Source organism: Schistocerca nitens, chromosome 2, assembly GCF_023898315.1.
Source record: "Schistocerca nitens isolate TAMUIC-IGC-003100 chromosome 2, iqSchNite1.1, whole genome shotgun sequence".
Classification (NCBI taxonomy): Eukaryota; Metazoa; Arthropoda; class Insecta; order Orthoptera; family Acrididae; genus Schistocerca; species Schistocerca nitens.
This window is the reverse complement of record NC_064615.1, coordinates 367,844,307-367,866,110: the sequence shown is the minus strand read 5'-3', so window position 1 is coordinate 367,866,110 and position 21,804 is coordinate 367,844,307. Positions and strand designations below refer to the sequence as shown.

The following is a 21,804-nucleotide window of genomic DNA, read 5'->3' as shown; positions in this document are numbered from 1 at the left end:
TGAAGAACAAATGCCTGCCGCAGCACGCTTTGTGTAGCACTACGGTCATGAAGGGACCGTTTGGTATGGCAAGAATCTGACACCAGTAAATTACATAGGTCGATTGCTGTAGAAGAGCCGACAGTAATCTTGCATGCAACGGAAAAGAAAGGTTGTCTTTGCAGGACAATTGCACCGTGAGTGGAGACGAAGCTCAATCGTGGAGCAGTCTACCTACATCTGATTAGCGACGACGACAACCAAAGGGTGGGATACAAGACTGAGCGTAGATAAGAGTTTCTCAGTATTAGTTACCTTCACACTTCAACAGAGCTGTGACAAGGCGAGTGCAGTAAGCTCTGGAAAGCCAGTATGAAGCGCACTTGAAGTAGTCCTGAAGAAATGGATTATAAATTTTGCCGGCCAGAATGGAACTACGAGCGTTCTGAGTTACTGAATACCGGTGCACTATGGGAGCAAGAGCATTTGACAGTAAAATGACGCGATATCCGTGTAGCACACGACATTTATTATCCCTGCATACGCAGACGTGACGTTCTCTCGGAAATGGAATCCGAAATCGGGTTTAAAAAAGTCGTGCTTCCGCCCAGGACCGAACCGGGGACCTTCTGCGTATAAAGCAGACGTGATAACCGCTACACCACGGAAACGACGGCTGTGCTGCTGTGCTACCTGGAAACCCGTAGTAGCAACAGATTTTTCCTGCGTAAGCAAGGGCATCGGCTACGAGCTCCGTCCGATTCTAGAAGATGCTATAGTAAAAGACATCGATAAAAACAATCAAACCGCAACAGCCAGGGAGAACGCTGGGTGAGCAGCAGCTCTGCATGGTGTTACCAAGAACGGAGGCGTCAGTCATGTGCAGCGCTTAGCCGTAACGAACAGGCTCGTTGGTCTAGGGGTATGATTCCTGCTTCGGGTGCAGGAGGTCCCGGGTTCAAATCCCGGACGAGCCCTTGCGTTTTGTGCAAACGTGTGGCAACTACCGGCATGCCGGCGGCTGTTCCGCGCATTCCCAGCCCGCCAGGTAAGCACAAAAACCAAGTGGCCGATTCTGAAAGAGTTTCATGTATCATTTGAGCCATCTGCACCCTGCTGGTGGGACGTTTGAAATTGATTTAAATGGTCACAGTAGAGATTGTAGCAAGTGTCTTGTTGAGTGCGACGAAAGAGTGTTTCCGCCCGGAATCGAACTGGGGACCTTCTGCGTGTTAGGCAGACGTGATAACCGCTACACCACGGAAACTGCTACGCTCTGAGCTCCACATCTGACACAACTTGTAGGACGATCGCAACTTTGGCGTAAAAATCACTTTGCGGAAACGCACAATGCAGGTATTTCGCATTTGTATGCAACAATCGACAGCACCGTTGCCTGTCTGAATGCCATCACGAATAAGAGCCCAAGAAGTCGTCGGAAAAGCTCGCGGCCGAGTCCTCAGTAGCATCAGCTACTCTTGCTTTCCGTACGAGGTACCGTCAATTCGCGCAGTCGCTATTGCAAATGATGTCATCAAAAGCAATCACTTCGTTAGCGGCAAGGAGCCTGGGCTCAGCGGTAGCTCTACATGGAGGCCCCGACAGGCCACCGCTGGCACGCCGGCGCCTGGACCCACGACCCTTAATGTCGCTGTAGTCGATGTACTTCTTAATATCGCGTTTGGAAGAAGCAAACCACGTGTAAATCACACAGTATTTTAGTGATGATATGGAAACGCAAATGTAGAATAAGTAGAACAAACATGGAGGCCCCGACAGGCCACCGCTGGCGCGCCGGCGCCTGGACCCACGACCCTTAATGACGCTGTAGTCGATGTACTTCTTAATATCGCGTTTGGAAGAAGCAAACGACGTGTAAATCACACAGTATTTTAGTGATGATATGGAAACGCAAATGTAGAATAAGTAGAACATTATATAAAATTTGTTGTGTGGTCGAGCGGTACCCACCCCTCGCTCTTCCCAGATTATCGTTGCTGCACGGAATGATTGTTAAGGCAGCTACGGCTTCAGAGTTCGTCTTCTCGAAGTTTTGCTTTCGCAGTACATCTCGCAATCTTTTCGTTATGAGTCGTCCGTTTCGGTTTCCCGATGTAGTTTTGCTCACAGCTCTCGACTTCTCTTAACCCCGAGCCACCACTAGCCGAAAATTCCGCACTGCAATCTGGTCAATCTGCAGAGCTCGATGAGAGCATCGCGGTCGTTCCTGAGCTGATGAAACGGCCGAATCTGTAGTTGTTCCCAGATCTCTCCCACAACAACGGCCTCCCGGACGCATGGATTACAGGAGTACGCCACTACTCCCAGCCAGACAAATGCATTTGAAAGCAGAATAACATGACCTACACGCAACTCCTATTTTTGTGTCTGACCTACTTTTAATGATACTGTGGTCTATTTACTTACTACTATCGCTGCTGGACGAAGCAGACCGGGTGAAAGCCACACGGCATTCTTGTAACGAACAGGTAATAGAAATTTAGGTAAAACAATATCAAAAGAAGTTGTGTGGTGGAGCGACACACTTCCTAGATGATCGTTGCTGCACGGAATAATTCTTACGGCACCGACGCCTTCAGGAGTCGTCTTCTGGAGGTTTTGCTTGCAGTCTATTCCGCAATCTTTTCGTTATGAGTTGGTGTTTCGGATTCCCGATGTTCTTTTGTTTATTGCATTTGCCTTCCCTTGACACTGAGAAACCACATGACGAAAGTGAAACACCACCGTCTGTTCATCTGCAGAGCGCGATGAAATTATTCACTCTATATTCATTGCCTTTAATATTCTTCCCAACAGTGGTGAGCGCTGCCTTCAGAAAGCGGTATTCTTTCTGATTTACATGAAAGTTTGTGTTCCTCGGAGCTGGACTGCTTGGGATGACCTTCATCGCTACCAGCAGTTGGCTCGTTGGTCTAGGGGTGTGATTCCTGCTTTGGGTGCAGGAGGTCCCGGGTTCAAATCCCGGACGAGCCCTGCCGTTTTGACCGTGCGGAAGAGTAGGTGGAGCTCACCCACGTTTGCAGCTCTGCAATGAAGAACAAATGCCTGCCGCAGCACGCTTTGTGTAGCACTACGGTCATGAAGGGACCGTTTGGTATGGCAAGAATCTGACACCAGTAAATTACATAGGTCGATTGCTGTAGAAGAGCCGACAGTAATCTTGCATGCAACGGAAAAGAAAGGTTGTCTTTGCAGGACAATTGCACCGTGAGTGGAGACGAAGCTCAATCGTGGAGCAGTCTACCTACATCTGATTAGCGACGACGACAACCAAAGGGTGGGATACAAGACTGAGCGTAGATAAGAGTTTCTAAGTATTAGTTACCTTCACACTTCAACAGAGCTGTGACAAGGCGAGTGCAGTAAGCTCTGGAAAGCCAGTATGAAGCGCACTTGAAGTAGTCCTGAAGAAATGGATTATAAATTTTGCCGGCCAGAATGGAACTACGAGCGTTCTGAGTTACTGAATACCGGTGCACTATGGGAGCAAGAGCATTTGACAGTAAAATGACGCGATATCCGTGTAGCACACGACATTTATTATCCCTGCATACGCAGACGTGACGTTCTCTCGGAAATGGAATCCGAAATCGGGTTTAAAAAAGTCGTGCTTCCGCCCAGGACCGCACCGGGGACCTTCTGCGTATAAAGCAGACGTGATAACCGCTACACCACGGAAACGACGGCTCTGCTGCTGTGCTACCTGGAAACCCGTAGTAGCAACAGATTTTTCCTGCGTAAGCAAGGGCATCGGCTACGAGCTCCGTCCGATTCTAGAAGATGCTATAGTAAAAGACATCGATAAAAACAATCAAACCGCAACAGCCAGGGAGAACGCTGGGTGAGCAGCAGCTCTGCATGGTGTTACCAAGAACGGAGGCGTCAGTCATGTGCAGCGCTTAGCCGTAACGAACAGGCTCGTTGGTCTAGGGGTATGATTCCTGCTTCGGGTGCAGGAGGTCACGGGTTCAAATCCCGGACGAGCCCTTGCGTTTTGTGCAAACGTGTGGCAACTACCGGCATGCCGGCGGCTGTTCCGCGCATTCCCAGCCCTCCAGGTAAGCACAAAAACCAAGCAGCCGATTCTGAAAGAGTTTCATGTATCATTTGAGCCATCTGCACCCTGCTGGTGGGACGTTTGAAATTGATTTAAATGGTCACAGTAGAGATTGTAGCAAGTGTCTTGTTGAGTGCGACGAAAGAGTGTTTCCGCCCGGAATCGAACTGGGGACCTTCTGCGTGTTAGGCAGACGTGATAACCGCTACACCACGGAAACTGCTACGCTCTGAGCTCCACATCTGACACAACTTGTAGGACAATCGCAACTTTGGCGTAAAAATCACTTTGCGGAAACGCACAATGCAGGTATTTCGCATTTGTATGCAACAATCGACAGCACCGTTGCCTGTCTGAATGCCATCACGAATAAGAGCCCAAGAAGTCGTCGGAAAAGCTCGCGGCCGAGTCCTCAGTAGCATCAGCTACTCTTGCTTTCCGTACGAGGTACCGTCAATTCGCGCAGTCGCTATTGCAAATGATGTCATCAAAAGCAATCACTTCGTTAGCGGCAAGGAGCCTGGGCTCAGCGGTAGCTCTACATGGAGGCCCCGACAGGCCACCGCTGGCACGCCGGCGCCTGGACCCACGACCCTTAATGTCGCTGCAGTCGATGTACTTCTTAATATCGCGTTTGGAAGAAGCAAACCACGTGTAAATCACACAGTATTTTAGTGATGATATGGAAACGCAAATGTAGAATAAGTAGAACAAACATGGAGGCCCCGACAGGCCACCGCTGGCGCGCCGGCGCCTGGACCCACGACCCTTAATGACGCTGTAGTCGATGTACTTCTTAATATCGCGTTTGGAAGAAGCAAACCACGTGTAAATCACACAGTATTTTAGTGATGATATGGAAACGCAAATGTAGAATAAGTAGAACATTATATAAAATTTGTTGTGTGGTCGAGCGGTACCCACCCCTCGCTCTTCCCAGATTATCGTTGCTGCACGGAATGATTGTTAAGGCAGCTACGGCTTCAGAGTTCGTCTTCTCGAAGTTTTGCTTTCGCAGTACATCTCGCAATCTTTTCGTTATGAGTCGTCCGTTTCGGTTTCCCGATGTAGTTTTGCTCACAGCTCTCGACTTCTCTTAACCCCGAGCCACCACTAGCCGAAAATTCCGCACTGCAATCTGGTCAATCTGCAGAGCTCGATGAGAGCATCGCGGTCGTTCCTGAGCTGATGAAACGGCCGAATCTGTAGTTGTTCCCAGATCTCTCCCACAACAACGGCCTCCCGGACGCATGGATTACAGGAGTACGCCACTACTCCCAGCCAGACAAATGCATTTGAAAGCAGAATAACATGACCTACACGCAACTCCTATTTTTGTGTCTGACCTACTTTTAATGATACTGTGGTCTATTTACTTACTACTATCGCTGCTGGACGAAGCAGACCGGGTGAAAGCCACACGGCATTCTTGTAACGAACAGGTAATAGAAATTTAGGTAAAACAATATCAAAAAAAGTTGTGTGGTGGAGCGACACACTTCCTAGATGATCGTTGCTGCACGGAATAATTCTTACGGCACCGACGCCTCCAGGAGTCGTCTTCTGGAGGTTTTGCTTGCAGTCTATTCCGCAATCTTTTCGTTATGAGTTGGTGTTTCGGATTCCCGATGTTCTTTTGTTTATTGCATTTGCCTTCCCTTGACACTGAGAAACCACATGACGAAAGTGAAACACCACCGTCTGTTCATCTGCAGAGCGCGATGAAATTATTCACTCTATATTCATTGCCTTTAATATTCTTCCCAACAGTGGTGAGCGCTGCCTTCAGAAAGCGGTATTCTTTCTGATTTACATGAAAGTTTGTGTTCCTCGGAGCTGGACTGCTTGGGATGACCTTCATCGCTACCAGCAGTTGGCTCGTTGGTCTAGGGGTGTGATTCCTGCTTTGGGTGCAGGAGGCCCCGGGTTCAAATCCCGGACGAGCCCTGCCGGTTTGACCGTGCGGAAGAGTAGGTGGAGCTCACCCACGTTTGCAGCTCTGCAATGAAGAACAAATGCCTGCCGCAGCAGGCTTTGTGTAGCACTACGGTCATGAAGGGACCGTTTGGTATGGCAAGAATCTGACACCAGTAAATTACATAGGTCGATTGCTGTAGAAGAGCCGACAGTAATCTTGCATGCAACGGAAAAGAAAGGTTGTCTTTGCAGGACAATTGCACCGTGAGTGGAGACGAAGCTCAATCGTGGAGCAGTCTACCTACATCTGATTAGCGACGACGACAACCAAAGGGTGGGATACAAGACTGAGCGTAGATAAGAGTTTCTCAGTATTAGTTACCTTCACACTTCAACAGAGCTGTGACAAGGCGAGTGCAGTAAGCTCTGGAAAGCCAGTATGAAGCGCACTTGAAGTAGTCCTGAAGAAATGGATTATAAATTTTGCCGGCGTTCTGAGTTACTGAATACCGGTGCACTATGGGAGCAAGAGCATTTGACAGTAAAATGACGCGATATCCGTGTAGCACACGACATTTATTATCCCTGCATACGCAGACGTGACGTTCTCTCGGAAATGGAATCCGAAAACGGGTTTAAAAAAGTCGTGCTTCCGACCGGGATCGAACCGGGGACCTTCTGCGTGTAAAGCAGACGTGATAACCGCTACACCACGGAAACGACGGCTCTGCTGCTGTGCTACCTGGAAACCCGTAGTGGCAACAGATTTTTCCTACGTAAGCAAGGGCATCGGCCACGAGCTCCGTCCGATTCTAGAAGATGCTATAGTAAAAGACATCGATAAAAACAATCAAACCGCAACAGCCAGGGAGAACGCTGGGTGAGCAGCAGCTCTGCATGGTGTTACCAAGAACGGAGGCGTCAGTCATGTGCAGCGCTTAGCCGTAACGAACAGGCTCGTTGGTCTAGGGGTATATCGTGGTATTGTGTCGATTGTCGCTGTCACCAATATTTCCTGTGCGCTTTTATTTGTTGATTTTAGTCAGGCTTTTGATCGTGTGTCCCATTCGTTTTTAGAGCTTCTGCTGCGCCGACTCGGTTTTAATGAAAAGGCGCAGCTGGTACTTAAGAATATGACGACTGGCATTTCTGCTAAGATTGACATTAATGGCCAGCTGACGAAGGTCATTGATATTAAACGTGGCGTCCCGCAAGGTAGCCCTTTATCTATGACCCTTTATGCTCTCTCCCTTCAACCACTCCTCTCTCGTCTCAACTCGACACTTCGTGGTCTTACGATCTCTGGGGTTACCCAGACAGCAACAGCTTATGCTGATGATTTGGTTGTTTTGCTTCGTTCCGCCGCAGAAGTGCCGCATTTGAAAATGGAACTAGATAAATTTTCTGCCGCCTCAGGTTCTCGTATTAACCCACGTAAAAGCAAACTCCTGAATTTGCGGGGCTTTGAACGTGTGGTTGTTCCGTGGGTTACGGCTGTTGAACACCATACACATTTAGGTATCTATCTTGAACGGTGTCCTCTTCGTATGGCTGCAAAAAATTGGCAAGTGGCCAATTCCAAGCTTCAAGGTGTTTTATTCGAACACTCATGGCGTTCGATACCGCTACTGCAAAAAAAGCGTGTATTAGACACTTATGTTTTATGTAAAGTATATTACGTTGCTCAGTTGTTTCCGCTTCCCCTAATGCAGGGTGCAAAAATGGTCCAGCTTATTAACAGATATATTTGGCGGGGGCACATTTTTAAATTACGTTGTGATGTTCTTACGAAGCCGCGTCTTGAGGGCGGCTTGTCGTTCACCGATGTCCGTGTCAAGGCTGCTGCCCTTTATGTTAAGCGAACCCTCCATCTTTTATTTTCTGAGTCCCCGACTGTTACTTCGCGATTACTCCATGTCGTTCGTCCTGCGAGCTTGTCACCGCCTATTAACGTAGGGTCTCTAAATGCGAAGCTACGACATGTTCGGGACTTCTACATTGAGATTAGTTACCTGGATCTCCACTTACAACGTCGTCCTGTTTTTACTACGCGAACACTGCTTGCCAAATGGCACAGGTCTTTTTCTTCCAACCCGATTGTTTTGCAGTATCCCCGTTTTAATTGGCGTAACATATGGACGAATATTAGTTTACCCGTTCATTCTGCAACTGTTGCCTCCCTATGGTATAAGGTGGTTAATCAGCTGATTCCTACGAACGAACGACTTCATCGTATAGGTTTATGTGTCTCTCCGCTTTGTCAAACGTGTGGTTGCGTTGATACACTCCCACACCGATTTACCTGCGCTGACCGTCTTCGCATGTGGTACTGGCTGCGCCGACAATTGGCGTTACTCACCAGGAGCTCGGAATCGGCATTTACAACTGATATCCTCTGCTGGCCGGACACGGTTTTTTATCCCCGGACAAAGAACAACACCATTATGTGGCTTCTTGGCCGTTACCTTTTTGCAGTGGTTGATGGTGATGGTATTTCCGATTTTATTTCGTTTATTGGTTACATGATTCATGAGTACTGGACGCAAAAATCTTTCCCACATCTTATGAGGGACTTTGCGAATATGCTTAGTATTGTTTTCGAAAAGCAGGGGATTGGTTAAGTTTCCACTTCTATTGATCACTCCTGCGCCAGATGCATTAATGGCACCGGTATAGGGGCATACTGATCTCACTTCATGATACGGAAGACATTCTCGCTAGCTCTTAGTTATTTTGCCTTCCTGCCAAGCTTTTACCTGTTTGGATAGACAACGCATCATAAGCCCCGTGTCCGCATATACGTATCATAAGGCTCCGAACCACGGACAAATACTACGTCTTGGTGCCACTGTGCTTCAGTGCAGGGAGGAGGAGACGTCATGGCCAGGCCTCGGGATTCGACCCCTGCCCAACACGCCTCCACCGAGCAGCCCTGGGTCATTACAATGGTATGGAAAAAAAAAAACAAAAAAATAAAAACAAAAAAGTGGTTAGGATACCTGGCTTTCACGCAAAACAAGTGGTAGAGCAGTAAAAAAAAAGTGGTTAAGGCGTAAAATAAAAAAAAAAAAAGGGTATGATTCCTGCTTCGGGTGCAGGAGGTCCCGGGTTCAAATCCCGGACGAGCCCTTGCGTTTTGTGCAAACGTGTGGCAACTACCGGCATGCCGGCGGCTGTTCCGCGCATTCCCAGCCCTCCAGGTAAGCACAAAAACCAAGTGGCCGATTCTGAAAGAGTATCATGTATCATTTGAGCCATCTGCACCCTGGTGGTGGGACGTTTGAAATTGATTTAAATGGTCACAGTAGAGATTGTAGCAAGTGTCTTGTTGAGTGCGACGAAAGAGTGTTTCCGCCCGGAATCGAACTGGGGACCTTCTGCGTGTTAGGCAGACGTGATAACCGCTACACCACGGAAACTGCTACGCTCTGAGCTCCACATCTGACACAACTTGTAGGACGATCGCAACTTTGGCGTAAAAATCACTTTGCGGAAACGCACAATGCAGGTATTTCGCATTTGTATGCAACAATCGACAGCACCGTTGCCTGTCTGAATGCCATCACGAATAAGAGCCCAAGAAGTCGTCGGAAAAGCTCGCGGCCGAGTCCTCAGTAGCATCAGCTACTCTTGCTTTCCGTACGAGGTACCGTCAATTCGCGCAGTCGCTATTGCAAATGATGTCATCAAAAGCAATCACTTCGTTAGCGGCAAGGAGCCTGGGCTCAGCGGAGGCTCTACATGGAGGCCCCGACAGGCACCGCTGGCACGCCGGCGCCTGGACCCACGACCCTTAATGTCGCTGTAGTCGATGTACTTCTTAATATCGCGTTTGGAAGAAGCAAACCACGTGTAAATCACACAGTATTTTGGTGATGATATGGAAACGCAAATGTAGAATAAGTAGAACAAACATGGAGGCCCCGACAGGCCACCGCTGGCGCGCCGGCGCCTGGACCCACGACCCTTAATGACGCTGTAGTCGATGTACTTCTTAATATCGCGTTTGGAAGAAGCAAACCACGTGTAAATCACACAGTATTTTAGTGATGATATGGAAACGCAAATGTAGAATAAGTAGAACATTATATAAAATTTGTTGTGTGGTCGAGCGGTACCCACCCCTCGCTCTTCCCAGATTATCGTTGCTGCACGGAATGATTGTTAAGGCAGCTACGGCTTCAGAGTTCGTCTTCTCGAAGTTTTGCTTACGCAGTACATCTCGCAATCTTTTCATTATGAGTCGTCCGTTTCGGTTTCCCGATGTAGTTTTGCTCACAGCTATCGACTTCTCTTAACCCCGAGCCACCACTAGCCGAAAATTCCGCACTGCAATCTGGTCAATCTGCAGAGCTCGATGAGAGCATCGCGGTCGTTCCTGAGCTGATGAAACGGCCGAATCTGTAGTTGTTCCCAGATCTCTCCCACAACAACGGCCTCCCGGACGCATGGATTACAGGAGTACGCCACTACTCCCAGCAGACAAATGCATTTGAAAGCAGAATAACATGACCTACACGCAACTCCTATTTTTGTGTCTGACCTACTTTTAATGATACTGTGGTCTATTTACTTACTACTATCGCTACTGGACGAAGCAGACCGGGTGAAAGCCACACGGCATTCTTGTAACGAACAGGTAATGGAAATTTAGGTAAAACAATATCAAAAAAAGTTGTGTGGTGGAGCGACACAGTTCCTAGATGATCGTTGCTGCACGGAATAATTCTTACGGCACCGACGCCTTCAGGAGTCGTCTTCTGGAGGTTTTGCTTGCAGTCTATTCCGCAATCTTTTCGTTATGAGTTGGTGTTTCGGATTCCCGATGTTCTTTTGTTTATTGCATTTGCCTTCCCTTGACACTGAGAAACCACATGACGAAAGTGAAACACCACCGTCTGTTCATCTGCAGAGCGCGATGAAATTATTCACTCTATATTCATTGCCTTTAATATTCTTCCCAACAGTGGTGAGCGCTGCCTTCAGAAAGCGGTATTCTTTCTGATTTACATGAAAGTTTGTGTTCCTCGGAGCTGGACTGCTTGGGATGACCTTCATCGCTACCAGCAGTTGGCTCGTTGGTCTAGGGGTGTGATTCCTGCTTTGGGTGCAGGAGCTCCCGGGTTCAAATCCCGGACGAGCCCTGCCGGTTTGACCGTGCGGAAGAGTAGGTGGAGCTCACCCACGTTTGCAGCTCTGCAATGAAGAACAAATGCCTGCCGCAGCACGCTTTGTGTAGCACTACGGTCATGAAGGGACCGTTTGGTATGGCAAGAATCTGACACCAGTAAATTACATAGGTCGATTGCTGTAGAAGAGCCGACAGTAATCTTGCATGCAACGGAAAAGAAAGGTTGTCTTTGCAGGACAATTGCACCGTGAGTGGAGACGAAGCTCAATCGTGGAGCAGTCTACCTACATCTGATTAGCGACGACGACAACCAAAGGGTGGGATACAAGACTGAGCGTAGATAAGAGTTTCTCAGTATTAGTTACCTTCACACTTCAACAGAGCTGTGACAAGGCGAGTGCAGTAAGCTCTGGAAAGCCAGTATGAAGCGCACTTGAAGTAGTCCTGAAGAAATGGATTATAAATTTTGCCGGCGTTCTGAGTTACTGAATACCGGTGCACTATGGGAGCAAGAGCATTTGACAGTAAAATGACGCGATATCCGTGTAGCACACGACATTTATTATCCCTGCATACGCAGACGTGACGTTCTCTCGGAAATGGAATCCGAAAACGGGTTTAAAAAAGTCGTGCTTCCGACCGGGATCGAACCGGGGACCTTCTGCGTGTAAAGCAGACGTGATAACCGCTACACCACGGAAACGACGGCTCTGCTGCTGTGCTACCTGGAAACCCGTAGTGGCAACAGATTTTTCCTACGTAAGCAAGGGCATCGGCCACGAGCTCCGTCCGATTCTAGAAGATGCTATAGTAAAAGACATCGATAAAAACAATCAAACCGCAACAGCCAGGGAGAACGCTGGGTGAGCAGCAGCTCTGCATGGTGTTACCAAGAACGGAGGCGTCAGTCATGTGCAGCGCTTAGCCGTAACGAACAGGCTCGTTGGTCTAGGGGTATATCGTGGTATTGTGTCGATTGTCGCTGTCACCAATATTTCCTGTGCGCTTTTATTTGTTGATTTTAGTCAGGCTTTTGATCGTGTGTCCCATTCGTTTTTAGAGCTTCTGCTGCGCCGACTCGGTTTTAATGAAAAGGCGCAGCTGGTACTTAAGAATATGACGACTGGCATTTCTGCTAAGATTGACATTAATGGCCAGCTGACGAAGGTCATTGATATTAAACGTGGCGTCCCGCAAGGTAGCCCTTTATCTATGACCCTTTATGCTCTCTCCCTTCAACCACTCCTCTCTCGTCTCAACTCGACACTTCGTGGTCTTACGATCTCTGGGGTTACCCAGACAGCAACAGCTTATGCTGATGATTTGGTTGTTTTGCTTCGTTCCGCCGCAGAAGTGCCGCATTTGAAAATGGAACTAGATAAATTTTCTGCCGCCTCAGGTTCTCGTATTAACCCACGTAAAAGCAAACTCCTGAATTTGCGGGGCTTTGAACGTGTGGTTGTTCCGTGGGTTACGGCTGTTGAACACCATACACATTTAGGTATCTATCTTGAACGGTGTCCTCTTCGTATGGCTGCAAAAAATTGGCAAGTGGCCAATTCCAAGCTTCAAGGTGTTTTATTCGAACACTCATGGCGTTCGATACCGCTACTGCAAAAAAAGCGTGTATTAGACACTTATGTTTTATGTAAAGTATATTACGTTGCTCAGTTGTTTCCGCTTCCCCTAATGCAGGGTGCAAAAATGGTCCAGCTTATTAACAGATATATTTGGCGGGGGCACATTTTTAAATTACGTTGTGATGTTCTTACGAAGCCGCGTCTTGAGGGCGGCTTGTCGTTCACCGATGTCCGTGTCAAGGCTGCTGCCCTTTATGTTAAGCGAACCCTCCATCTTTTATTTTCTGAGTCCCCGACTGTTACTTCGCGATTACTCCATGTCGTTCGTCCTGCGAGCTTGTCACCGCCTATTAACGTAGGGTCTCTAAATGCGAAGCTACGACATGTTCGGGACTTCTACATTGAGATTAGTTACCTGGATCTCCACTTACAACGTCGTCCTGTTTTTACTACGCGAACACTGCTTGCCAAATGGCACAGGTCTTTTTCTTCCAACCCGATTGTTTTGCAGTATCCCCGTTTTAATTGGCGTAACATATGGACGAATATTAGTTTACCCGTTCATTCTGCAACTGTTGCCTCCCTATGGTATAAGGTGGTTAATCAGCTGATTCCTACGAACGAACGACTTCATCGTATAGGTTTATGTGTCTCTCCGCTTTGTCAAACGTGTGGTTGCGTTGATACACTCCCACACCGATTTACCTGCGCTGACCGTCTTCGCATGTGGTACTGGCTGCGCCGACAATTGGCGTTACTCACCAGGAGCTCGGAATCGGCATTTACAACTGATATCCTCTGCTGGCCGGACACGGTTTTTTATCCCCGGACAAAGAACAACACCATTATGTGGCTTCTTGGCCGTTACCTTTTTGCAGTGGTTGATGGTGATGGTATTTCCGATTTTATTTCGTTTATTGGTTACATGATTCATGAGTACTGGACGCAAAAATCTTTCCCACATCTTATGAGGGACTTTGCGAATATGCTTAGTATTGTTTTCGAAAAGCAGGGGATTGGTTAAGTTTCCACTTCTATTGATCACTCCTGCGCCAGATGCATTAATGGCACCGGTATAGGGGCATACTGATCTCACTTCATGATACGGAAGACATTCTCGCTAGCTCTTAGTTATTTTGCCTTCCTGCCAAGCTTTTACCTGTTTGGATAGACAACGCATCATAAGCCCCGTGTCCGCATATACGTATCATAAGGCTCCGAACCACGGACAAATACTACGTCTTGGTGCCACTGTGCTTCAGTGCAGGGAGGAGGAGACGTCATGGCCAGGCCTCGGGATTCGACCCCTGCCCAACACGCCTCCACCGAGCAGCCCTGGGTCATTACAATGGTATGGAAAAAAAAAAACAAAAAAATAAAAACAAAAAAGTGGTTAGGATACCTGGCTTTCACGCAAAACAAGTGGTAGAGCAGTAAAAAAAAAGTGGTTAAGGCGTAAAATAAAAAAAAAAAAAGGGTATGATTCCTGCTTCGGGTGCAGGAGGTCCCGGGTTCAAATCCCGGACGAGCCCTTGCGTTTTGTGCAAACGTGTGGCAACTACCGGCATGCCGGCGGCTGTTCCGCGCATTCCCAGCCCTCCAGGTAAGCACAAAAACCAAGTGGCCGATTCTGAAAGAGTATCATGTATCATTTGAGCCATCTGCACCCTGGTGGTGGGACGTTTGAAATTGATTTAAATGGTCACAGTAGAGATTGTAGCAAGTGTCTTGTTGAGTGCGACGAAAGAGTGTTTCCGCCCGGAATCGAACTGGGGACCTTCTGCGTGTTAGGCAGACGTGATAACCGCTACACCACGGAAACTGCTACGCTCTGAGCTCCACATCTGACACAACTTGTAGGACGATCGCAACTTTGGCGTAAAAATCACTTTGCGGAAACGCACAATGCAGGTATTTCGCATTTGTATGCAACAATCGACAGCACCGTTGCCTGTCTGAATGCCATCACGAATAAGAGCCCAAGAAGTCGTCGGAAAAGCTCGCGGCCGAGTCCTCAGTAGCATCAGCTACTCTTGCTTTCCGTACGAGGTACCGTCAATTCGCGCAGTCGCTATTGCAAATGATGTCATCAAAAGCAATCACTTCGTTAGCGGCAAGGAGCCTGGGCTCAGCGGAGGCTCTACATGGAGGCCCCGACAGGCACCGCTGGCACGCCGGCGCCTGGACCCACGACCCTTAATGTCGCTGTAGTCGATGTACTTCTTAATATCGCGTTTGGAAGAAGCAAACCACGTGTAAATCACACAGTATTTTGGTGATGATATGGAAACGCAAATGTAGAATAAGTAGAACAAACATGGAGGCCCCGACAGGCCACCGCTGGCGCGCCGGCGCCTGGACCCACGACCCTTAATGACGCTGTAGTCGATGTACTTCTTAATATCGCGTTTGGAAGAAGCAAACCACGTGTAAATCACACAGTATTTTAGTGATGATATGGAAACGCAAATGTAGAATAAGTAGAACATTATATAAAATTTGTTGTGTGGTCGAGCGGTACCCACCCCTCGCTCTTCCCAGATTATCGTTGCTGCACGGAATGATTGTTAAGGCAGCTACGGCTTCAGAGTTCGTCTTCTCGAAGTTTTGCTTTCGCAGTACATCTCGCAATCTTTTCATTATGAGTCGTCCGTTTCGGTTTCCCGATGTAGTTTTGCTCACAGCTATCGACTTCTCTTAACCCCGAGCCACCACTAGCCGAAAATTCCGCACTGCAATCTGGTCAATCTGCAGAGCTCGATGAGAGCATCGCGGTCGTTCCTGAGCTGATGAAACGGCCGAATCTGTAGTTGTTCCCAGATCTCTCCCACAACAACGGCCTCCCGGACGCATGGATTACAGGAGTACGCCACTACTCCCAGCAGACAAATGCATTTGAAAGCAGAATAACATGACCTACACGCAACTCCTATTTTTGTGTCTGACCTACTTTTAATGATACTGTGGTCTATTTACTTACTACTATCGCTACTGGACGAAGCAGACCGGGTGAAAGCCACACGGCATTCTTGTAACGAACAGGTAATGGAAATTTAGGTAAAACAATATCAAAAAAAGTTGTGTGGTGGAGCGACACAGTTCCTAGATGATCGTTGCTGCACGGAATAATTCTTACGGCACCGACGCCTTCAGGAGTCGTCTTCTGGAGGTTTTGCTTGCAGTCTATTCCGCAATCTTTTCGTTATGAGTTGGTGTTTCGGATTCCCGATGTTCTTTTGTTTATTGCATTTGCCTTCCCTTGACACTGAGAAACCACATGACGAAAGTGAAACACCACCGTCTGTTCATCTGCAGAGCGCGATGAAATTATTCACTCTATATTCATTGCCTTTAATATTCTTCCCAACAGTGGTGAGCGCTGCCTTCAGAAAGCGGTATTCTTTCTGATTTACATGAAAGTTTGTGTTCCTCGGAGCTGGACTGCTTGGGATGACCTTCATCGCTACCAGCAGTTGGCTCGTTGGTCTAGGGGTGTGATTCCTGCTTTGGGTGCAGGAGCTCCCGGGTTCAAATCCCGGACGAGCCCTGCCGGTTTGACCGTGCGGAAGAGTAGGTGGAGCTCACCCACGTTTGCAGCTCTGCAATGAAGAACAAATGCCTGCCGCAGCAGGCTTTGTGTAGCACTACGGTCATGAAGGGACCGTTTGGTATGGCAAGAATCTGACACCAGTAAATTACATAGGTCGATTGCTGTAGAAGAGCCGACAGTAATCTTGCATGCAACGGAAAAGAAAGGTTGTCTTTGCAGGACAATTGCACCGTGAGTGGAGACGAAGCTCAATCGTGGAGCAGTCTACCTACATCTGATTAGCGACGACGACAACCAAAGGGTGGGATACAAGACTGAGCGTAGATAAGAGTTTCTCAGTATTAGTTACCTTCACACTTCAACAGAGCTGTGACAAGGCGAGTGCAGTAAGCTCTGGAAAGCCAGTATGAAGCGCACTTGAAGTAGTCCTGAAGAAATGGATTATAAATTTTGCCGGCCAGAATGGAACTACGAGCGTTCTGAGTTACTGAATACCGGTGCACTATGGGAGCAAGAGCATTTGACAGTAAAATGACGCGATATCCGTGTAGCACACGACATTTATTATCCCTGCATACGCAGACGTGACGTTCTCTCGGAAATGGAATCCGAAAACGGGTTTAAAAAAGTCGTGCTTCCGCCCGGGATCGAACCGGGGACCTTCTGCGTGTAAAGCAGACGTGATAACCACTACACCACGGAAACGACGGCTCTGCTGCTGTGCTATCTGGAAACCCGTAGTAGCAACAGATTTTTCCTGCGTAAGCAAGGGCATCGGCTACGAGCTCCGTCCGATTCTAGAAGATGCTATAGTGAAAGACATCGATAAAAACAATCAAACCGCAGCAGCCAGGGAGAACGCTGGGTGAGCAGCAGCTCTGCATGGTGTTACCAAGAACGGAGGCGTCAGTCATGTGCAGCGCTTAGCCGTAACGAACAGGCTCGTTGGTCTAGGGGTATGATTCCTGCTTCGGGTGCAGGAGGTCCCGGGTTCAAATCCCGGACGAGCCCTTGCGTTTTGTGCAAACGTGTGGCAACTACCGGCATGCCGGCGGCTGTTCCGCGCATTCCCAGCCCTCCAGGTAAGCACAAAAACCAAGTGGCCGATTCTGAAAGAGTTTCATGTATCATTTGAGCCATCTTCACCCTGGTGGTGGGAAGTTTGAAATTGATTTAAATGGTCACAGTAGAGATTGTAGCAAGTGTCTTGTTGAGTGCGGTGAAAGAGTGTTTCCGCCCGGAATCGAACTGGGGACCTTCTGCGTGTTAGGCAGACGTGATAACCGCTACACCACGGAAACTGCTACGCTCTGAGCTCCACATCTGACACAACTTGTAGGACGATCGCAACTTTGGCGTAAAAATCACTTTGCGGAAACGCACAATGCAGGTATTTCGCATTTGTATGCAACAATCGACAGCACCGTTGCCTGTCTGAATGCCATCACGAATAAGAGCCCAAGAAGTCGTCGGAAAAGCTCGCGGCCGAGTCCTCAGTAGCATCAGCTACTCTTGCTTTCCGTACGAGGTACCGTCAATTCGCGCAGTCGCTATTGCAAATGATGTCATCAAAAGCAATCACTTCGTTAGCGGCAAGGAGCCTGGGCTCAGCGGTAGCTCTACATGGAGGCCCCGACAGGCCACCGCTGGCGCGCCGGCGCCTGAACCCACGACCCTTAATGACGCTGTAGTCGATGTACTTCTTAATATCGCGTTTGGAAGAAGCAAACCACGTGTAAATCACACAGTATTTTAGTGATGATATGGAAACGCAAATGTAGAATAAGTAGAACATTATATAAAATTTGTTGTGTGGTCGAGCGGTACCCACCCCTCGCTCTTCCCAGATTATCGTTGCTGCACGGAATGATTGTTAAGGCAGCTACGGCTTCAGAGTTGGTCTTCTCGAAGTTTTGCTTTCGCAGTACATCTCGCAATCTTTTCGTTATGAGTCGTCCGTTTCGGTTTCCCGATGTAGTTTTGCTCACAGCTCTCGACTTCTCTTAACCCCGAGCCACCACTAGCCGAAAATTCCGCACTGCAATCTGGTCAATCTGCAGAGCTCGATGAGAGCATCGCGGTCGTTCCTGAGCTGATGAAACGGCCGAATCTGTAGTTGTTCCCAGATCTCTCCCACAACAACGGCCTCCCGGACGCATGGATTACAGGAGTACGCCACTACTCCCAGCCAGACAAATGCATTTGAAAGCAGAATAACATGACCTACACGCAACTCCTATTTTTGTGTCTGACCTACTTTTAATGATACTGTGGTCTATTTACTTACTACTATCGCTGCTGGACGAAGCAGACCGGGTGAAAGCCACACGGCATTCTTGTAACGAACAGGTAATGGAAATTTAGGTAAAACAATATCAAAAAAAGTTGTGTGGTGGAGCGACACACTTCCTAGATGATCGTTGCTGCACGGAATAATTCTTACGGCACCGACGCCTTCAGGAGTCGTCTTCTGGAGGTTTTGCTTGCAGTCTATTCCGCAATCTTTTCGTTATGAGTTGGTGTTTCGGATTCCCGATGTTCTTTTGTTTATTGCATTTGCCTTCCCTTGACACTGAGAAACCACATGACGAAAGTGAAACACCACCGTCTGTTCATCTGCAGAGCGCGATGAAATTATTCACTCTATATTCATTGCCTTTAATATTCTTCCCAACAGTGGTGAGCGCTGCCTTCAGAAAGCGGTATTCTTTCTGATTTACATGAAAGTTTGTGTTCCTCGGAGCTGGACTGCTTGGGATGACCTTCATCGCTACCAGCAGTTGGCTCGTTGGTCTAGGGGTGTGATTCCTGCTTTGGGTGCAGGAGGTCCCGGGTTCAAATCCCGGACGAGCCCTGCCGTTTTGACCGTGCGGAAGAGTAGGTGGAGCTCACCCACGTTTGCAGCTCTGCAATGAAGAACAAATGCCTGCCGCAGCACGCTTTGTGTAGCACTACGGTCATGAAGGGACCGTTTGGTATGGCAAGAATCTGACACCAGTAAATTACATAGGTCGATTGCTGTAGAAGAGCCGACAGTAATCTTGCATGCAACGGAAAAGAAAGGTTGTCTTTGCAGGACAATTGCACCGTGAGTGGAGACGAAGCTCAATCGTGGAGCAGTCTACCTACATCTGATTAGCGACGACGACAACCAAAGGGTGGGATACAAGACTGAGCGTAGATAAGAGTTTCTCAGTATTAGTTACCTTCACACTTCAACAGAGCTGTGACAAGGCGAGTGCAGTAAGCTCTGGAAAGCCAGTATGAAGCGCACTTGAAGTAGTCCTGAAGAAATGGATTATAAATTTTGCCGGCCAGAATGGAACTACGAGCGTTCTGAGTTACTGAATACCGGTGCACTATGGGAGCAAGAGCATTTGACAGTAAAATGACGCGATATCCGTGTAGCACACGACATTTATTATCCCTGCATACGCAGACGTGACGTTCTCTCGGAAATGGAATCCGAAATCGGGTTTAAAAAAGTCGTGCTTCCGCCCAGGACCGAACCGGGGACCTTCTGCGTATAAAGCAGACGTGATAACCGCTACACCACGGAAACGACGGCTGTGCTGCTGTGCTACCTGGAAACCCGTAGTAGCAACAGATTTTTCCTGCGTAAGCAAGGGCATCGGCTACGAGCTCCGTCCGATTCTAGAAGATGCTATAGTAAAAGACATCGATAAAAACAATCAAACCGCAACAGCCAGGGAGAACGCTGGGTGAGCAGCAGCTCTGCATGGTGTTACCAAGAACGGAGGCGTCAGTCATGTGCAGCGCTTAGCCGTAACGAACAGGCTCGTTGGTCTAGGGGTATGATTCCTGCTTCGGGTGCAGGAGGTCCCGGGTTCAAATCCCGGACGAGCCCTTGCGTTTTGTGCAAACGTGTGGCAACTACCGGCATGCCGGCGGCTGTTCCGCGCATTCCCAGCCCTCCAGGTAAGCACAAAAACCAAGTGGCCGATTCTGAAAGAGTTTCATGTATCATTTGAGCCATCTGCACCCTGCTGGTGGGACGTTTGAAATTGATTTAAATGGTCACAGTAGAGATTGTAGCAAGTGTCTTGTTGAGTGCGACGAAAGAGTGTTTCCGCCCGGAATCGAACTGGGGACCTTCTGCGTGTTAGGCAGACGTGATAACCGCTACACCACGGAAACTGCTACGCTCTGAGCTCCACATCTGACACAACTTGTAGGACAATCGCAACTTTGGCGTAAAAATCACTTTGCGGAAACGCACAATGCAGGTATTTCGCATTTGTATGCAACAATCGACAGCACCGTTGCCTGTCTGAATGCCATCACGAATAAGAGTCCAAGAAGTCGTCGGAAAAGCTCGCGGCCGAGTCCTCAGTAGCATCAGCTACTCTTGCTTTCCGTACGAGGTACCGTCAATTCGCGCAGTCGCTATTGCAAATGATGTCATCAAAAGCAATCACTTCGTTAGCGGCAAGGAGCCTGGGCTCAGCGGAGGCTCTACATGGAGGCCCCGACAGGCCACCGCTGGCACGCCGGCGCCTGGACCCACGACCCTTAATGTCGCTGTAGTCGATGTACTTCTTAATATCGCGTTTGGAAGAAGCAAACCACGTGTAAATCACACAGTATTTTAGTGATGATATGGAAACGCAAATGTAGAATAAGTAGAACAAACATGGAGGCCCCGACAGGCCACCGCTGGCGCGCCGGCGCCTGGACCCACGACCCTTAATGACGCTGTAGTCGATGTACTTCTTAATATCGCGTTTGGAAGAAGCAAACCACGTGTAAATCACACAGTATTTTAGTGATGATATGGAAACGCAAATGTAGAATAAGTAGAACATTATATAAAATTTGTTGTGTGGTCGAGCGGTACCCACCCCTCGCTCTTCCCAGATTATCGTTGCTGCACGGAATGATTGTTAAGGCAGCTACGGCTTCAGAGTTCGTCTTCTCGAAGTTTTGCTTTCGCAGTACATCTCGCAATCTTTTCGTTATGAGTCGTCCGTTTCGGTTTCCCGATGTAGTTTTGCTCACAGCTCTCGACTTCTCTTAACCCCGAGCCACCACTAGCCGAAAATTCCGCACTGCAATCTGGTCAATCTGCAGAGCTCGATGAGAGCATCGCGGTCGTTCCTGAGCTGATGAAACGGCCGAATCTGTAGTTGTTCCCAGATCTCTCCCACAACAACGGCCTCCCGGACGCATGGATTACAGGAGTACGCCACTACTCCCAGCCAGACAAATGCATTTGAAAGCAGAATAACATGACCTACACGCAACTCCTATTTTTGTGTCTGACCTACTTTTAATGATACTGTGGTCTATTTACTTACTACTATCGCTGCTGGACGAAGCAGACCGGGTGAAAGCCACACGGCATTCTTGTAACGAACAGGTAATGGAAATTTAGGTAAAACAATATCAAAAAAAGTTGTGTGGTGGAGCGACACACTTCCTAGATGATCGTTGCTGCACGGAATAATTCTTACGGCACCGACGCCTTCAGGAGTCGTCTTCTGGAGGTTTTGCTTGCAGTCTATTCCGCAATCTTTTCGTTATGAGTTGGTGTTTCGGATTCCCGATG

The 21,804-nt window shown here is 48.3% G+C and overlaps 18 non-coding genes across 18 annotated transcripts; 7 read left to right on the top strand and 11 right to left on the bottom strand.

Annotated features, from left to right (window-relative positions):
* Nucleotides 1–577: 577 nt before the first annotated feature.
* Trnai-uau (transfer RNA isoleucine (anticodon UAU)) lies at nt 578–650 on the bottom strand. Its single transcript has one exon. It is a non-coding gene; the product is annotated as a tRNA-Ile (tRNA).
* Nucleotides 651–884: 234 nt separating this feature from the next.
* Nucleotides 885–956, top strand: Trnap-cgg (transfer RNA proline (anticodon CGG)). Its single transcript has one exon. It is a non-coding gene; the product is annotated as a tRNA-Pro (tRNA).
* Nucleotides 957–1,173: 217 nt separating this feature from the next.
* Nucleotides 1,174–1,246, bottom strand: Trnav-aac (transfer RNA valine (anticodon AAC)). The gene has a single exon. It is a non-coding gene; the product is annotated as a tRNA-Val (tRNA).
* Nucleotides 1,247–2,901: 1,655 nt separating this feature from the next.
* Trnap-ugg (transfer RNA proline (anticodon UGG)) lies at nt 2,902–2,973 on the top strand. The gene has a single exon. It is a non-coding gene; the product is annotated as a tRNA-Pro (tRNA).
* A 942-nt stretch (nt 2,974–3,915) lies between these two features.
* Trnap-cgg (transfer RNA proline (anticodon CGG)) lies at nt 3,916–3,987 on the top strand. Its single transcript has one exon. It is a non-coding gene; the product is annotated as a tRNA-Pro (tRNA).
* A 217-nt stretch (nt 3,988–4,204) lies between these two features.
* Trnav-aac (transfer RNA valine (anticodon AAC)) lies at nt 4,205–4,277 on the bottom strand. Its single transcript has one exon. It is a non-coding gene; the product is annotated as a tRNA-Val (tRNA).
* Nucleotides 4,278–5,932: 1,655 nt separating this feature from the next.
* Trnap-ugg (transfer RNA proline (anticodon UGG)) lies at nt 5,933–6,004 on the top strand. Its single transcript has one exon. It is a non-coding gene; the product is annotated as a tRNA-Pro (tRNA).
* A 617-nt stretch (nt 6,005–6,621) lies between these two features.
* Trnav-uac (transfer RNA valine (anticodon UAC)) lies at nt 6,622–6,694 on the bottom strand. The gene has a single exon. It is a non-coding gene; the product is annotated as a tRNA-Val (tRNA).
* A 2,626-nt stretch (nt 6,695–9,320) lies between these two features.
* Nucleotides 9,321–9,393, bottom strand: Trnav-aac (transfer RNA valine (anticodon AAC)). The gene has a single exon. It is a non-coding gene; the product is annotated as a tRNA-Val (tRNA).
* A 2,342-nt stretch (nt 9,394–11,735) lies between these two features.
* Nucleotides 11,736–11,808, bottom strand: Trnav-uac (transfer RNA valine (anticodon UAC)). The gene has a single exon. It is a non-coding gene; the product is annotated as a tRNA-Val (tRNA).
* A 2,626-nt stretch (nt 11,809–14,434) lies between these two features.
* Trnav-aac (transfer RNA valine (anticodon AAC)) lies at nt 14,435–14,507 on the bottom strand. Its single transcript has one exon. It is a non-coding gene; the product is annotated as a tRNA-Val (tRNA).
* Nucleotides 14,508–16,867: 2,360 nt separating this feature from the next.
* Nucleotides 16,868–16,940, bottom strand: Trnav-uac (transfer RNA valine (anticodon UAC)). Its single transcript has one exon. It is a non-coding gene; the product is annotated as a tRNA-Val (tRNA).
* A 234-nt stretch (nt 16,941–17,174) lies between these two features.
* Nucleotides 17,175–17,246, top strand: Trnap-cgg (transfer RNA proline (anticodon CGG)). Its single transcript has one exon. It is a non-coding gene; the product is annotated as a tRNA-Pro (tRNA).
* Nucleotides 17,247–17,463: 217 nt separating this feature from the next.
* Trnav-aac (transfer RNA valine (anticodon AAC)) lies at nt 17,464–17,536 on the bottom strand. The gene has a single exon. It is a non-coding gene; the product is annotated as a tRNA-Val (tRNA).
* Nucleotides 17,537–19,017: 1,481 nt separating this feature from the next.
* On the top strand, nt 19,018–19,089 carry Trnap-ugg (transfer RNA proline (anticodon UGG)). The gene has a single exon. It is a non-coding gene; the product is annotated as a tRNA-Pro (tRNA).
* A 635-nt stretch (nt 19,090–19,724) lies between these two features.
* On the bottom strand, nt 19,725–19,797 carry Trnai-uau (transfer RNA isoleucine (anticodon UAU)). The gene has a single exon. It is a non-coding gene; the product is annotated as a tRNA-Ile (tRNA).
* A 234-nt stretch (nt 19,798–20,031) lies between these two features.
* Nucleotides 20,032–20,103, top strand: Trnap-cgg (transfer RNA proline (anticodon CGG)). Its single transcript has one exon. It is a non-coding gene; the product is annotated as a tRNA-Pro (tRNA).
* Nucleotides 20,104–20,320: 217 nt separating this feature from the next.
* Trnav-aac (transfer RNA valine (anticodon AAC)) lies at nt 20,321–20,393 on the bottom strand. The gene has a single exon. It is a non-coding gene; the product is annotated as a tRNA-Val (tRNA).
* Between the last annotated feature and the right edge of the window lie 1,411 nt (nt 20,394–21,804).